The sequence below is a fragment of the Xenopus laevis genome, chromosome 9_10L (assembly GCF_017654675.1).
Source record: "Xenopus laevis strain J_2021 chromosome 9_10L, Xenopus_laevis_v10.1, whole genome shotgun sequence".
Taxonomy (NCBI): Eukaryota; Metazoa; Chordata; class Amphibia; order Anura; family Pipidae; genus Xenopus; species Xenopus laevis.
Window position 1 is genome coordinate 36,876,917 of NC_054387.1, and position 15,233 is coordinate 36,892,149.

At 42.3% G+C, this 15,233-nt stretch overlaps 1 pseudogene; it reads left to right on the top strand.

The window, feature by feature from the left end:
• The first annotated feature begins 9,485 nt into the window (after positions 1-9,485).
• Positions 9,486-12,797, top strand: LOC108701053 (annotated as a pseudogene).
• Positions 12,798-15,233: the final 2,436 nt, after the last annotated feature.

The window sequence follows — 15,233 nt, forward strand, 5'->3', positions numbered from 1 at the left end:
GAGAAGGTGACTCTGAGAAGAGCGGAGAAGACGACCAGGAATGTATAGTGAGAGGAGAAGAAATGTAGTGAGGAGCAGAGGAGTGAAGGGCTTTGAATGTTAGTAGAAGGGTTTTATATGGTATCCTTTGCTTAACAGGCAGCCACACTAAGGATTTTAGTTGGGATTGAACAGGTTCCCTTTTAGGAGAGAGCAGAAGGATCCTGGTAGCAGAGTTTAAGATTGATTGGAGGGGAGAGAGATGGGAGTCAGGCAGACCAGTTAGGAGGAGATTGCAATAGTCTAAATGGGATAAGATAAGGGCATGGATTAGTGTTTTGGCTGTTGTTTGTGAAAGAAAAGTCGTATCTTGTCTATATTACAGAGGAAGAAAGACAGGTTTTGGCAGTATTATTAATATGGTTAGAGAAGGAGAGGGACTCGTCAAAGATAACCCCCAAGCAGTGCGCTGAGTTAACTGGGTTAATGATCATACCATCAATAGTAAATGGGTCAAGCGAGTTTCAGGCCGGGCCTCACATCACTAATTCCCATAACATTAATTTGGGTTGGTCACCTTTAAATTAACTCTTAGTATGACGCAGAGAGTGATATTCTGAGACAATTTGCAATTGCTTTGTATTTTTTATTATTTCTGGTTTCTGGTTATTTTGCTTTTTATTCAGCAGATCTGCCATTTCAGCAAAGTTTGCGATGGCTGCAAATGCAATCCAGTTGCTAGGGTCCACATTACCCTAGCAACCATGCACTGCTTTGAATTAGAGACTGGAATATGAACCGGAGAAGCCTGAATAGAAAGACGAGTAAAAAGTAATTATGACAATACATTTGTAGCTTTACACATCATTTGCTTTTAAATAGAGTCAGTGATCCCCATTTGAAAGCTTTAAAGAGTCGGAAGAAAAAGGCAAATAATTAAAAAAATGCTGAAGACCATTTGTACAGTTGCTTATAATTGGCCATTCTATTACGCCTCTTTAAACCATCCACAGAGATATCCAGTTGCAGTTGTTTAATCCCCATTTACTATTGATGGCATGACCCTGACACAAGTGTGCGGTGATGTTTTAGGAATTTAGAGACGTCATATATGTTATACTGCCCAAAGCCCGTACTTTCTCATTGGTGGATGCCCGGGATGCATTCCTACAAATCAAATTGGACACTGAGAGCAGCTTTCTTACTACCTTCTGGACACCCTGGGGGCGAATGCGCTGGCTCAAACTACCCTTCGGTGTGTCTGTAGCCCTAGAGGTGTATCAAAGAAAACAACATGAACTACTAGCCGGCTTGCGAGGTGTGGAGCCAATTGCAGATGATATACTAATAGTGGGTTGTGGAGACTCACTAGAAGAGGCCACTCGCGACCACGATGCCAACATGATTGCCCTTATGAACCGCTGCAAAGAAGTGAAACTGAGACTGAGCATCAAGAAGCTACAGTTTAAACTTAATGAGGTCCGCTTCCACGGTCATATACTATCAGCAGAGGGGTTAGAGCCAGATCCTGAGAAGGTGAGGGCAATAAAAGACATGCCTGCTCCAACCGATTCAAAGGGAGTGCAAAGGTTCATCGGATTCGTCACCTACCTGTCAAAATTCATGCCCCGCCTCTCATCGGTGTGCGAGCCCTTGCGCAGGCTCGTGGATAAAGACATGCCATGGCACTGGCTGCCAAAGCACCAGGAAGCAGTTGATGAGGTCAAGCGACTAATTACCACAGCACCGGTACTAAGATACTATGACATTAGCAAGCCCATTACAGTTCAAAGTGACTCCAGTCAGAATGGCCTCGGATGCTGCCTATTGCAAGATGGACAACCTGTAGCATTTGCTTCCAGAGCCCTCACTGCAACTGAGCAGAATTACGCTCGGATCGAGAAAGAATGCCTAAGCATTGTGTTTGCCTGCCACCTTTCCACAGTTATTTGTACGGTCGGGGAAACATCACGGTTGAAACAGACCACAAACCGCTAGTCGCGATATTCAACAAACCTTTGCTTAGTGCCCCAAAACGACTTCAAAGCATGCTACTCTCGCTCCAAAACTATGCTCTGGAGGTGACCTATAAACCGGGCCCATATATGTATGTCAGTTATACACTGAGCAGAGCCACAGCACGCTGGCACGAAGCGGACGCACCTCATGCCCAGCATTCAGTCTGCAGCATGTACCGTGAAGAGCTCGACATAGAGGGCATAAACCAGGCCGACTATTTAAATGTCACGCATCAGCGTCTGTCGCAGATCAGGGAGTCCTCTGAGCAAGATGAACACCTCAAGATCCTCAAATCAGTTGTGCTCAACGGATGGCCTGATTCAAGGGCAGACACCTGTGGCTATTAGAGAGTATTGGAACTACCGGGATGAAATAAGCTTACAGGATGGGGTGTTCTTCAAGGGCCAATGCATTATCATTCCAAAGCAACTACGTGCAGAGATGCTACGTCGCATTCATTGGAGCCATATAGGTGGTGAGGCATGCTTCAGGCAGGCTAGAGAAACACTGTTTTGGCCGAATATGCATGGGGAGATTAAAGACTATGTAGAACAGTGCACTGTGTGTAACGAATATGCACATGAACAACAAAAAGAGACTATGATGTCACATCCCCTCCCTACACGGCCATGGCAGATTCTGAGTATGGACATATTCAACTACGCTGGCAAGGATTTTCTGCTTATCGTCGATCACTATTCAGATTTTTGGGAAATAGAACTGCTGCCTGACCTGTCGGCGGACACCACCATTAAGAGATGCAAGGCTCAACTTGCCAGGTATGGCCAACCCGACCGAGTCGTCACGGACAATGGTCCACAATTTGCTTGTGCTCTGTTCACCAAGTTCTCTCAGGAATGGGGTTTTGAGCATGTTACTTCGTCACCAATGTACCCTAAAGCTAACGGTAAAGCAGAATCGGCAGTGAAAATTGTTAAAGGCCTGTGCAGGCGAGCAAAACGTGCAGGAGACGACCCATGGAAATCAATCTTGCTGTGGAGAAATACGCCAACAATTGGCATGGACACTAGCCCCGCGCAACGCCTAATGGCCCGCAGGCTGAAAACTCCCCTCCCAGTGACTGACACACTACTGGAACCTTGCGTTGCATCAGAAGTTCCTGGCAAGCTGCATTTCAAACGGCAAGTGGCAAAACATGCATATGATAAAACTGCCAGGGACCTTCCGGCACTAAATGTGGGGCAAAATATAAGAATGAAGCCTCTTCCAGGTGACCGGACTGGCATATGGAGACTAGGAACTTGCCTCCAACAAACAGACCCTCGCTCCTATCTGGTTGAGGTGGAGGGTACACTGTACAGGCGCAATCGAGTGGACCTCAGGCCAGCAGAGCGAGTGGACCTCAGGCCAGCAGAGCCCAGTCCTAGCAAGCCTACAGTAACAGTAACAGAGTCCAGTGAAACGCCGAGACTAGAAGTGGAGGCCACAGTGGAGAGCCAGTCTGAGCACTTGCCTGCAACGGACTGCACATCGGCCTCACAGCCTGAGATTGAGTCTGAGATCCCGCGTTACTCACGCAGTGGCAGGCGAATTCAGCCACCAAAAAGACTTAACCTTTAAATAGTTTTCAAACAGTCATGTTTGGTTATCTTTGAAAAAAGTTACATATGTGCATATTATTTAAGTACAGTAGGGCAAATAACGTTACTACTTGAAGGCTTGAAATATTGTTTAAATATGTTGGATTATACAGTTAGAAAAGGGAGATGTTAAGGGGTTATGCTGTCACCTAGTGGCAGACCGTATATTAGCACAGGATGTGTTTTGTATTCCTAGCACAGGAAGTGATAAAGCTGTGACAGGCCATGTTATGTATTGTGAGATCTGCACTGCAGCATGATTAAACAGCAGCTCTGAGTGGACCTGCACAGTCTCTGCATTATTGAACAGAACCACTGCAAACAATATAGACAGGGCTGGGCCGAAGAGCTTGTCATCTAACTCAGTCCTTGTGGTATACATTTCTAGTACACCAGAAAAATTATTTAACTGTGCACCCAGTGCTGGAGTCATCTCTGTCCTTATATGTGATGGAGCTGTCATTTTAACAGTCCCATGCTTGACCACAGTGCTTGCACTCTAATATAGTGCTTGGGAGGCCCCAATGAGCAGTGACAGCAGACTTATATATTGCAGTATATTTTCAATATAGTTTTTAATTATCTACATGTCTTGTTCTGTAGGCTGGTTGCTATGAGTTAATTACCCTAGCAACCTGAAACAGTTCATTATAAAATATGAATAATAGAGAGAGCAGTGCTGTAAATCAGGTCCCTCTGCTTGCCGAACTCCCCTGCAGCATAAGGTTAGGAAACCAGTGGGAGCTGACACTCAGGCCGGTCTAGACTCCGAGGGCCCCCAAAAACTGTAATTATGCCACTCATAGAAGTCCTGACTCCTGAAAATACAAAGAAACAATTATACAAAAAGCCTCATAGTATATTTTTGGTGGCCGGGGTCATGTTTTGTTCTGCAGAGCTAGAGGTTAATTACCTTTAGTAAAACTAAGTAAGCCTAATCAGAAAGGTCCAGCTAAATATACCATTAAACCCTCAAAGTAATGCTGCTCTGAGTCCTCTGTCAAAAGAAACACCACATTTCTTTCCTTCCTTTGTGTTTTCAGCTTAATGGAATTGTTTTACTGGGTACTGATTTGCCTGTGGACGCATATATATATATATATATATATATATATATATATATATATATATAATCTTTTCTCTCCTTCTGACTTGATTGTAATTTTGAATAGACCAATGGATTCTTTTAGAGTATCTAACTATTTAATTTCATTTTGGTCTTTTGGGTCTTTTTGCCCATAACAATATACTAACAAAAATACCATTAGTGTCCCGCTTTTTGTTTTGAACATTTTTTCGATATTGATTTCAGCTTCATTCATTTTGATATTTCATAGATTTGTATTTCGATATCTATTTATTTCTTTATATCATTTTCCATATGTATATTTGGTACGTACAAATTGATTGATTTACTCATTTATTCAATTTAACCAGTTTGTTGGTAAATACTGTCTATGTACTTATATTACTGTAATATTTATCCCCGTTTCATTTATTAATTAATCTATTCATGAGTATTATTAGGTTTTCAGTAACCTTATTTCTATTTATAGATTCTGGTTTCCCCTTTTTGTTTTCTTCTCCTTTATTATTTCCCCTTTGATTTAGATACACTCTGTTTCTCTTATTTTCACGTCATAATTACAGACATATATGGAAAAATGGAAATTTACCCATTGACATACGCTAGTGACCTTTGGTCTTAACTTAATTAGCAATTTTAATTGGAGTGGTTTTATATGCTGGACTTCTGTAGGGGCGCCTTCTGATGAAGTGACATTTGGTCACGAAACGCGTTAAGCTGTTCCCCTGCCTGCTCGCATGGTGTGTTTTAATTATGAACATTAAAGATTCTTCATTTTAACAAGTTCGGTTTCCCTGGTCCCTGTTTGATGATGCGTCCACACAATCAAGTTTGCTTTGCATTTGTACTTCCACAGCCAGAGCAGCTTTGGATGGAATTTTCTGATTACAGGCCCAACTTTCGCTCTCCCACATACTTCTGTTTTCAGCTTAAACCTCCTTGCCCTGGGCTTGAGCATGCTTAGTTTGCTCCTCTTCCCCCCCTCCATTCTCTGCTGTAATCTGAGCCCAGAGCTATAAGTGAGCAGGGAGAGACTCAGGCAGGAAGTGATGTCACACCAAGCTAATAATGGCAGCTGCTTACCTAAAGAAACAGAGAGCTTCTAGAGCTTTTTACTCAGTTATGATGAACAGTCTACAGAATAAATATAGCATTCTAGCTTGCACTATTGCAGCTAATCTATTGGCAATAAACTGCCCCCATAGCTTTCCTTCTCCTTTAAATACCAGGAGCAATTAAATATAAAATATGATTAATAGACAGCACTGGTGTAAATCAGGCCCCTCTGCTTGTTGAATTACCATACAGGCTGCTTAGCAATTAAAAAAAAGCCTTACAGTTTATTTTTGGTTGCCAGGGTAGTTGACCCCTCATATTTAAATACATGCAAAATAAATCATAAATACCTGCAGGCCACTTCCCTTTTTTTTTTTTTTTTTTGAGTTACAGCTCTCCGCATCACCTATAGAGTTCTATAGGTTGGCAGAGAGACGACGACAGTGCATGAAATATTTATCAGCTAATTATAATATGATAATAAAAAATTAAAATAACCTAAAAATACTATATACTGTATATATCCTTGATAAATGTACAGCCATGTCTCATCTGTCATGTCCCACTTGGGTTTTTTTCAGAGGCCAACTGAGCTGATGTTACACAGCAAGGCCCAATCGTCTATACAAAGGAGGAGATAGTTTGGGTTGAGCAATGGCTTTCCAATGCTGCTCCATCCTAGGGAAGGTTTCTCTGACCTTGGGACTAGTCCTTTTCTACTATTGCTTTTCCATTGGCATCACTTTCTACAACAAGTGGCTGCTCAAGGTATGGGAATGGAGATCCTATGGGTTGGCAGGTGCCAAGGGTATGGAGGAAAGTTTTCTGTAGACTTTGGCTACCATGGCTCTTCACTAAAATTACATAATTATAGACTTTGTCTCCATTGCAGTGAATGCTTAAACATAAAACAAAATAAAGCTTGCTCCATCTGTAGGTTTTTTTGCTTGGTACTGTAGTATGGGGGATGTCTGTGTATGTGAAAGATTAGTGCTCCTGTTTTCACCTCGGTGGGACTGTTGTTTTGCCTACAGAAGGTAGTCCTGGTGCTGCCATAACCCTTGGACATCTTTTCCTCTCCTGTAAAGTTTCCATTTTCCTCTCTTTATGACACTTGTGCACCTGATAATGATTTTTCTGCTGTCGGGGGTTCAGCAGATTGATAATGTCGTGTTACACCAGTCATCCGCGGGTCATACTGCCCTGGAAAGACTACCTCAAGAAAGTGGCCCCCACAGGTAAAGTATGGAAAATCCATTGACACTCAAATTACATCATTTGCATTGTGTCTATTTTATTGTCTCTAAAACAAAGATAGGCAACTGCAAATCCGTGCATCCCACTGCCAACTATCCTCTCATAGAGATAATAGGAGATCTAGTTTCATGGTAGTATATTTCTCTCAGGTTGCTTATCCTAGGGTTAAAATAAAGGCTTTCTGAAAATCAATAAAGTTCATTGGTTAGATAAAAAGGTCACATGCACTGGTCTCCTCCAGTAGGTGTTCTTTAAAGGGGAACTAAAGTCTAAAATAGAACTATGCTAGAAATGCTGTGTTTTGTATATCAAATATAAACATGAACTTGCTGCACCAGAAGCCTAATTACGAATGATTTATGCTTTCAAAGTCGGGCTGTCATCTTGTAACTTTGTTAAACATCTTTGCAAGACCAAGACTACACACATGCTCAGTGTGGTCTGGGCTTCTGTTGGAAGGGTTATGTCTAGGGACTGTAATTAATTATCAAAACGGCACAAGTCAAATAATATCTGCTATGGAAGCTGATACAGAAAGACTGATTAATAATCAAAATATGCAGAATGCACTGGGTCTGCGGATGCGAATCTCTACACGGTCGCCGGCTGCTCTACAGGGAAACAAAGAAAGCTGTTCGAGGTCAGGGAAGGAAGGTGGGAGGGGTGGCTCCCGCTCCCCCCTGCCATTTGAAAGTATGATAATTGTCTGAAGTATCCTATCCTCTGCAGTAAGAGCAAGGAAAACTAAGGGGGAATTTCACTGCGTACAGTCAGGTTTATTGTAAAAACGGTACACATTTTTTTAATTAAAGTATATTGCAGATAGATTTATTTTTCATTAAAGAAAGTAAAAATTGTATTTAATTTTTTTGCCTTTACATAAGGCTTCAGCTTAGTACATACAATCTCGCCAACCCATGTGCTCCCCTCTTCAGTTCCAGAGCAATACATTTTGTCATTTTAGTATGGTGATGGTAAGTTGTACTAGCGCTGCTCTGGGCATCAACAGTTTCAGACTGGGAGCCCTGATGATAGTGGGGAAGCGTGTTTTGGTCATCATCATTGCATTTTTCTATCCTGTGCTGAGTTAACCCACAGTTGCAGTTGACCCCTGAACTGAAGAAAATGTTATGATTCATTGAAATCCCTGTTTATCCCTATTTATTGTATCTCAGCATTAACTGTATCCTTTACCTACTGATTTGAATGAGTTACCATGGGCAATTACTATCCATCTTGTGCATTTTTAATTGGCCAAGCAGTCCGGTGTTGTGTACTTTGGCTCTGTTTTGATTGTTGACCCTCAGACCTGCACTGATAGGGTCTCTTGCCAACCCAATTTTACCATTTTGGATAAACAACTTTGATGCACCTATTCAATGCGTTTCTGTTGCACCTCTGTGTCCGCTTCTATGACCAAACTGGATGACTAGGATGAGTTGTTGGTGACCTGGTTTTGATGTCTTATGGGTGGGAATTGTAAGAGTTTCTAAAAGGACCTTGATGACCTGATTCTAAACCTGATCTGCATACAAGAACTGATGTGTTTCTTGGCCAGTGAGATTTTCTTTGGCCTTCTGAATGAGCCCAGTCAGATAAGGAGGAGATTGTTTTGGTCCAATACAAGGGCCAAAGGTTTGAATTCTTAAACAGTAAGCTGCCATGTAGGGGCACATTAAGATAGCAATACATTTACTGGATCTTGTAATTAATTTGCCTCCGTTATATTTGTTCTCAGCTCTGGCCACAGCCCTTCACATTGGACTTTCCAACTGGAGCTTCCTGTACATCTCTGTATCACTGTAAGTGGGAATGGTGGATGTTTGTAATGATAATGAGCCAGATGCTTATGGTATATTGTCATCTCCTCAAAAAGGGATTACAGCTTGTGGCTACTTTTTCTCTATCAGGTGGTCCAAACAACTATTGTGCGTGCCCATGTCAGATTTCAGAATGATGTACGGGAGCAGAACATGGCCTGCTGTATTACTCTTGTAATACTTATTAGTCTTGTTTGCTGACCACTAGATCCCCTGCATTCATTCATTTAGTGACTTGTAGAGCTGGATCACTTCAAACATACTTCCTTAGCCTGTGAATGGAGCAGTGGTCTGGATCCATATGCAGATGATGAGACTTAAAGGGGTTGTTCACCTTAAAATTTACTTTTATTATGATGTAGAGAGCGATAATCTGACACAATTTACAATTGGTTTTCATTTTTTATCATTTGTGTTTTTTGAGTTAGCTTTTTGTTCAGCAACTCTTCAGCATTCTGGTTGCTAGGGTCCAAGGTACCCTAGCAACCATGCACAGATTTTAATGAGAGACTGGAATACGAATGGGAGGACACCTGGATAAAGAAATGAGTGATAAAAAGTAGCAATAACAATAAATGTGTAGCCTTAGAGAGCATTTGATTTTTAGATCGGTGACCCCCATTTGAAAGCTGAAAAGAGTAAAAAGAAGGCAAATAATTAAAAAACTATATAAAAAAAGAAAAAATGAAGGCTAAATAAAAAAGTTGCTCAGAATTTGCCTTTCTATAACATACTAAAAGTTAACTGAAAGGTTAACCACCACTTTAAATGTCACCAAAAGAGCTGTTGATTCTCTCATACTACATTCTGGCAGCTGCTTTGAACGTGTTTGCCATTTTACGAATAGTTGTTCTGCCTCTGCTTCAAGCTGTGGTTAATTTTGTTATGGATGACCTTATGCTTTCAGGGTGAAACAGTAACAATGCTGATTTATCTTTGTCTTCTTGAGAATATAGTTACACAATGACAAAGTCTTCCGCTGTCCTGTTTATCTTGTTCTTTTCACTGGTGTTTAAGTTGGAAAAGATGGTGAGTTTTAGGGGTGATCGGCAGGCCCCAACTGTCAATCTGTGGGTTCTGGCAAATGCCAGAGGGGCTGCCATAAGATGCCATAGAAAGTCACTATTTAGTGGGCTTGTGGGAAGCTGATTGGGCTACTCTGTACTTGGAATGCCAGGGCCTATTTTGACTCCCAATCCAGACCTTGTGATCGGGGTTGGGGGAGAAAGAAGAAAGAGAGAAAGACAGATGGAGAAGGGTGGAAGACTGAGATCAGTTGGAGTAGGATGAGAGGAAAGGTAGGAAAGGAAATAGAAAGAATGAACGAGGAGCAAAAACAAAAATCTAAATTCTTTGCTGTTTTCCATCAGCATCTCTTTATGGTTTTTACACTGGAGGGGATGTAGAAACAGGATGGAAAAATGCTGATGTAGTTCTACTTCTACATTGCAATCTGTTTGTTTCTTTTCATTTTGTTTCCAAATGTTGGAGGTGAATAGAGCAGTGACTCTTTTCTTTCTTCTCTGTTGCATAGAGGCCGGCCCTAATCCTTGTGGTGCTGCTGATCTCAGGTGACCTCTTCATGTTCACATTTAAGTCCACACAGTTTGACACTGGTGGCTTTTTGCTAGTCCTTGTGGCATCGGGTCTCTGTGGTGTCCGATGGACCCTCACCCAGCTCCTAATGCAGAAAGCAGAGTTAGGTGAGTTATCAGTGTAATGGATGTGGAGGTTTGTAAAGGAAACCTGTACCTTTATGACAGTTTAACCTTGTTTTGTTTCTGTATCTCTCCATTCCAGGTTTACAAAATCCCATAGACACAATGTTCCACCTGCAGCCTGTAATGTTTCTCAGCTTATTTCCTCTCTTCATTGGAATTGAAGGTGAGGCAACGAGTGTTGTGAATGTTGGCTTGGCTGGATCGGCCTGGATACATAGCATCTCTAACTATGTGGTCTAAAAAAATAACAATACGTTTCTAAGTTTCACCTTCTAATAGCCAAAATATGATGGTCTCCATTGGTATTAAAGGCTCTGCTGTAAAAGGTCCTAAGGACCTGTTGATCTTTTGGAGTTGCAGAAGCATCATGTTTGGCTTTTTAATTTATTCTTTGTATATTTTTCAGGACTTCATGTTGTTACTTCAGAGCAGCTGTTCTGTTCCCAAGACACTCGTCAGCTGCTAACTCTTATAGCTACTCTGACTTTGGGGGGACTACTAGCCTTCAGTTTGGGATTTTCTGAGTTCCTCCTGGTGTCCAAAACATCCAGCCTCACACTCTCCATTGCAGGCATATTTAAGGTTTCCCTCTGATCATTAACATTCTTTTTGTATTCTCTTTTGCCATAGTCTCGTACAAAGATAAAGGCATATTGCACCACCATGAGAGTAAGAACAGGGGCAAGAACAAGTGAGATGAACAGAAACGTCTAGACATATGCTGGGAGAAAGAACAAACAGCTCCTACAAATGAAAACAATGCTCCACATGAGAAACAGTGAGTAGTGCATACAATGGGTTTTATACATGAGTAGCCATGGTAGTTGAATGGCATTGAAGTTATTTTGTGACTTTCATACTGTGTGTATTGACTCTGGCGCAGGTTTTAGCAGCAGTGTCTGTACCCAAAGCTCCGTATGTGCAGTGTTGTGCATATGGGTACAGTGAAGGAGCATCAGACATATATATTTTTCCTTGGCATTATCCTATAAGATATAGGCACAAGTGCTTGTGCATCTATTGAGGTTCAGTGCAAACTGATGCACTGATTTACATACCTGGTCTTTTAGATGTCCAGTTCCATCCTGTATTAAATTGCTCAACCCCCCCCCCCTTGGCATTCTACTTTCTCTTTACTACCTCAACCCCATATCTTTCTGTGCATTGAATCTATAATTGTTGTTCCAGGAGCTCTGTGTTCTGCTGCTGGCAACCCACTTACTTGGTGATTAGTTGAGCATCCTGAATTGGCTGGGATTTGCTCTCTGTATTGCTGGCATTGCTCTTCATGTCGCACTTAAAGCCACCCACTCCAGAGGTAACACATAGTGGAAGCAGGCCATATAATTAGGCAGAAATGGGAGGGGGAGCAGGCTACAGTATGTGCCATCCCTCGTGTGGGCACCTGCTTAATGAATAAGAGATCAGCAATTCTCTTGTATTTACACAGGAAAAGAGGCTCACAAACACAGGGCAAAGAAGTACTGACTGCAGACATGGAGCTCTTGCTTAGAGGCTACGAGGATGAAGAGGAGGATGAGACATGACAGTCTGAAAAAGGACTCTAGACACCAGTGTTATGTGCTGGGTACCAATAACACTACCTCTGAGACGCTCCGGGGTTGATTGAAACCTAATGTGGTCTGTCTCAAACAGTGAGGAAGAACAAGTTATAAAAAGCTATTGATGGGTAGGGCCCCCTTATAAGTTTAAAAAAAAAGCATTGGTGCCAGGGCACCCCTTAAAAGTAAAAAAAATTGGGGCCCCAAAAAATATTTTTTAAAAAAACGTGGCACCAGGGCCCCCCTTACAAGTTAAAAGAAAATCTGCTGGCCACAGATCTCCGGCTCTTTCTAAACTGCAGCACTGCCAGGCCCCCCTTCATGCCCCCCCTGTCCCCCCTGATGGCGGCCCTGCTGACCAGAGCTGTACCTAATGCAATGCAGTGGTAACAGACTCTTCTGATTCTGCTTCTGGTCAGCTCTTTTTTTATTTCAGGATTAACGGTTCCACCTTTATGATTTGTCTTGCCCTTTGTTTATGGACACTTCTGTGCATAGTGCTTTTCTGGATTTTTTACGAAGAATTTTTCATTTAACTTAAAAATAAAATTGCTGTTTGTGTGGATTAATAATGTTCTACCAGAATAACCGCCTACAGAAAAAACATTTTCTTCTACCTTACCCACAGCCTATAGAAGATACCTGCCAAGCCCACATGCAAACACTAACAGCACTGTTTAACAGTGTCAGGTATTGCTGGGATTCGAGCCGGGGACCTTTGGGTTTCTGGCTCGATACCTTAACCATTTGGCCAGGTGAGCAGCCTGTAGGGTTGCTCGCTATGTGTAACCTGGCCTCTGCAGTCCCAGCCCAACTGCCGCCTTATTGGCCTCTCCAACCCCAGCTCAGCTGCAGCCTGTTTGGCATCTACAGCCCCAACCCAGCTCCTGCCTAGTTTAATCAGCCAATCAGGGTTGACTCTTCCCTATTTAAGGGCAGCACTTAGACCACTCCTTGCCAGAGCATTGCATGGTTTCTCCCTAGTACTGTGGCAGCGCCCCTAACTAGGTAGTTCTAGCTCTTGCCCCTTATTCCTCCTTGCCTTTGTCTGCCTGTCCTTGTCTTGTCTTGCTTTACCTTATCTTACCTTCCCAGCCTAGACCTTGATCCTACCCTGCCTTGCTTGTTCCTGATTTCTGCTTCCTGTTTCACCTTGTGTCGCCTGTTCCTGATTCTGGCTTTCTGACCCTGCCTTGTACCTTGCCTCCCTCTTGCTATCCTGCTCCAGTCCTGTCTTTCTATCCTGCTCCAGTCCTTTCTTTCTATCTATCCTGCTCCAGCCCTCTCTTGCTCCAGTCTTGCTATCTGCTCTAGTCTCCCTCTGCACTCTATCCCCAGTTTGATCTGATCTATGCCTGCACCGTCCTGTCCCATCTAGTCTGTTCCTGTTCCACTCCTGCCTTGTCCAGTCTGTTCCTGTTGAGTCCTGATCTTTGCCCTATCTGTCCTGTTCTGCTCCTGATCCAGACTGACTCTTCGCCCTCATCAACCTGTTCTTGCTTTCCCTTCAAGTGTTCCCTAGGAACATACAGCTCCTGCCTCAAGGACTCGCCCTTTCCCTTCAGTCTCTACAGCGCCCCCTACCTAATCTTTGACAAAAAGCAGGGAAATATATGTGTCTCCAGGATGCAGAGCCAGACTTGGATAAGAGAAAATTTTATACAAAATACTTTCCTGAGACATAAAATGGCAGTGATCACAAATGGGTTAATATCCCGTTGTCATGTGAGGACAGGAAGTATCATGCTTAATTATAAAACCACCCCCCTTGACTCCCACCTCGTCTTTGTTATCCTGTTATTCCAAAACTTAAATACATACATACAAGGGAGGGATCGTGACCACTGCCATGTTACGTCTCAGGAAATGAAAATTTCGGTAAGTATTTTGTAAAAATATTCTCTTTTCCCGATCCTCACATGGCAGTGGTCACGAATGGGACATACCAAAGCTAATTCCAATTAATGGGCGGGAAATAATTTATTAATGAAAAACAGATTCCAAAACTTTGCGACGAAATTTAGCTTGAGCCGCTGAAAACACATCGAATTTGTAATGCGTGATGAAAGTATTAACGGAAGACCAGGTAGCTGTATTGCAAATCTCTTCCAGAGTAGCCTGAGCCTGGAATGCCCTTATAGATTTTGGACTAGCCATCGCACTTAATGAGTAAGATTTCTTGATGCACTCTTTGATCCAACGAGTCACAATATTTTTAGATGCTTTTTTTCCTTTCTTAACACCTTCTGGGCAAATGAACAATGTGCCTGATTTGCTTAGAGTTTCTATTCTTTCCAGATAACACTTCAGACACCTTATTACATCCAGATTATGCCAAAGTGCTTGTTCCTCATTAAGAGCTTCTTCAAAAAAAAAAAATGTGGGCAATACTATAGATTGATTTAGATGAAACTCAGAAACTACTTTAGGTAAGAACTTATCACTCAGTTTCAACACTTCTTTATCTGGAAATATTGAAATAGGCCCTGGGGTCACCGATAGTGCCTGAAATTCACTGATTCGTCTGCCCGATGTTACTGCCAATAAAAAAAACTGTCTTAAATGTTAAAACATTTTTAGGGGAATTTCTTTTGGTTCAAATGGAGAATCTATTAAGCACTTCAGAACCAAAGGCAAATCCCATGGTGGAACTTTTTCTCTGATCTTGGGTTTTAAGTGGATAACTGCTTGGCAATATCTGATCATAAGAGGATTGTGTGCCTGCCAATATTTAAGCCATAGTGATCTACGGGCTGCCACTGCCAACCCCATGCTTTTAGCTGACCATTTTATTACATCAAAAGATGCTTCCGCAATGTAATCTGTAGCCACTTTTATCACTTGTAAATCTTCCAGCATCACTTCTCTGTTGGTTTTGTTGACCATATTATCTTCTAAGTTATTCAGCCATAGCTTCATAGCTCTTGCCACTGAAGTAATGGCTACTGCTGGCTTATAGAGTAGGCTTTTTTCAAGGTGTTGTCTTGCCTTCGCTCCATTACATCTCTGAGGGAAATGCCCCGACCCGGCCTGTACTGATTACGATTCTGTTTCCTGTTTTGTACCGTGACCCTCGGCCCAAAAGACTCTGCTACCTGCCGTGCCCCTCTGCTAGCCAGAACATCTTGCCT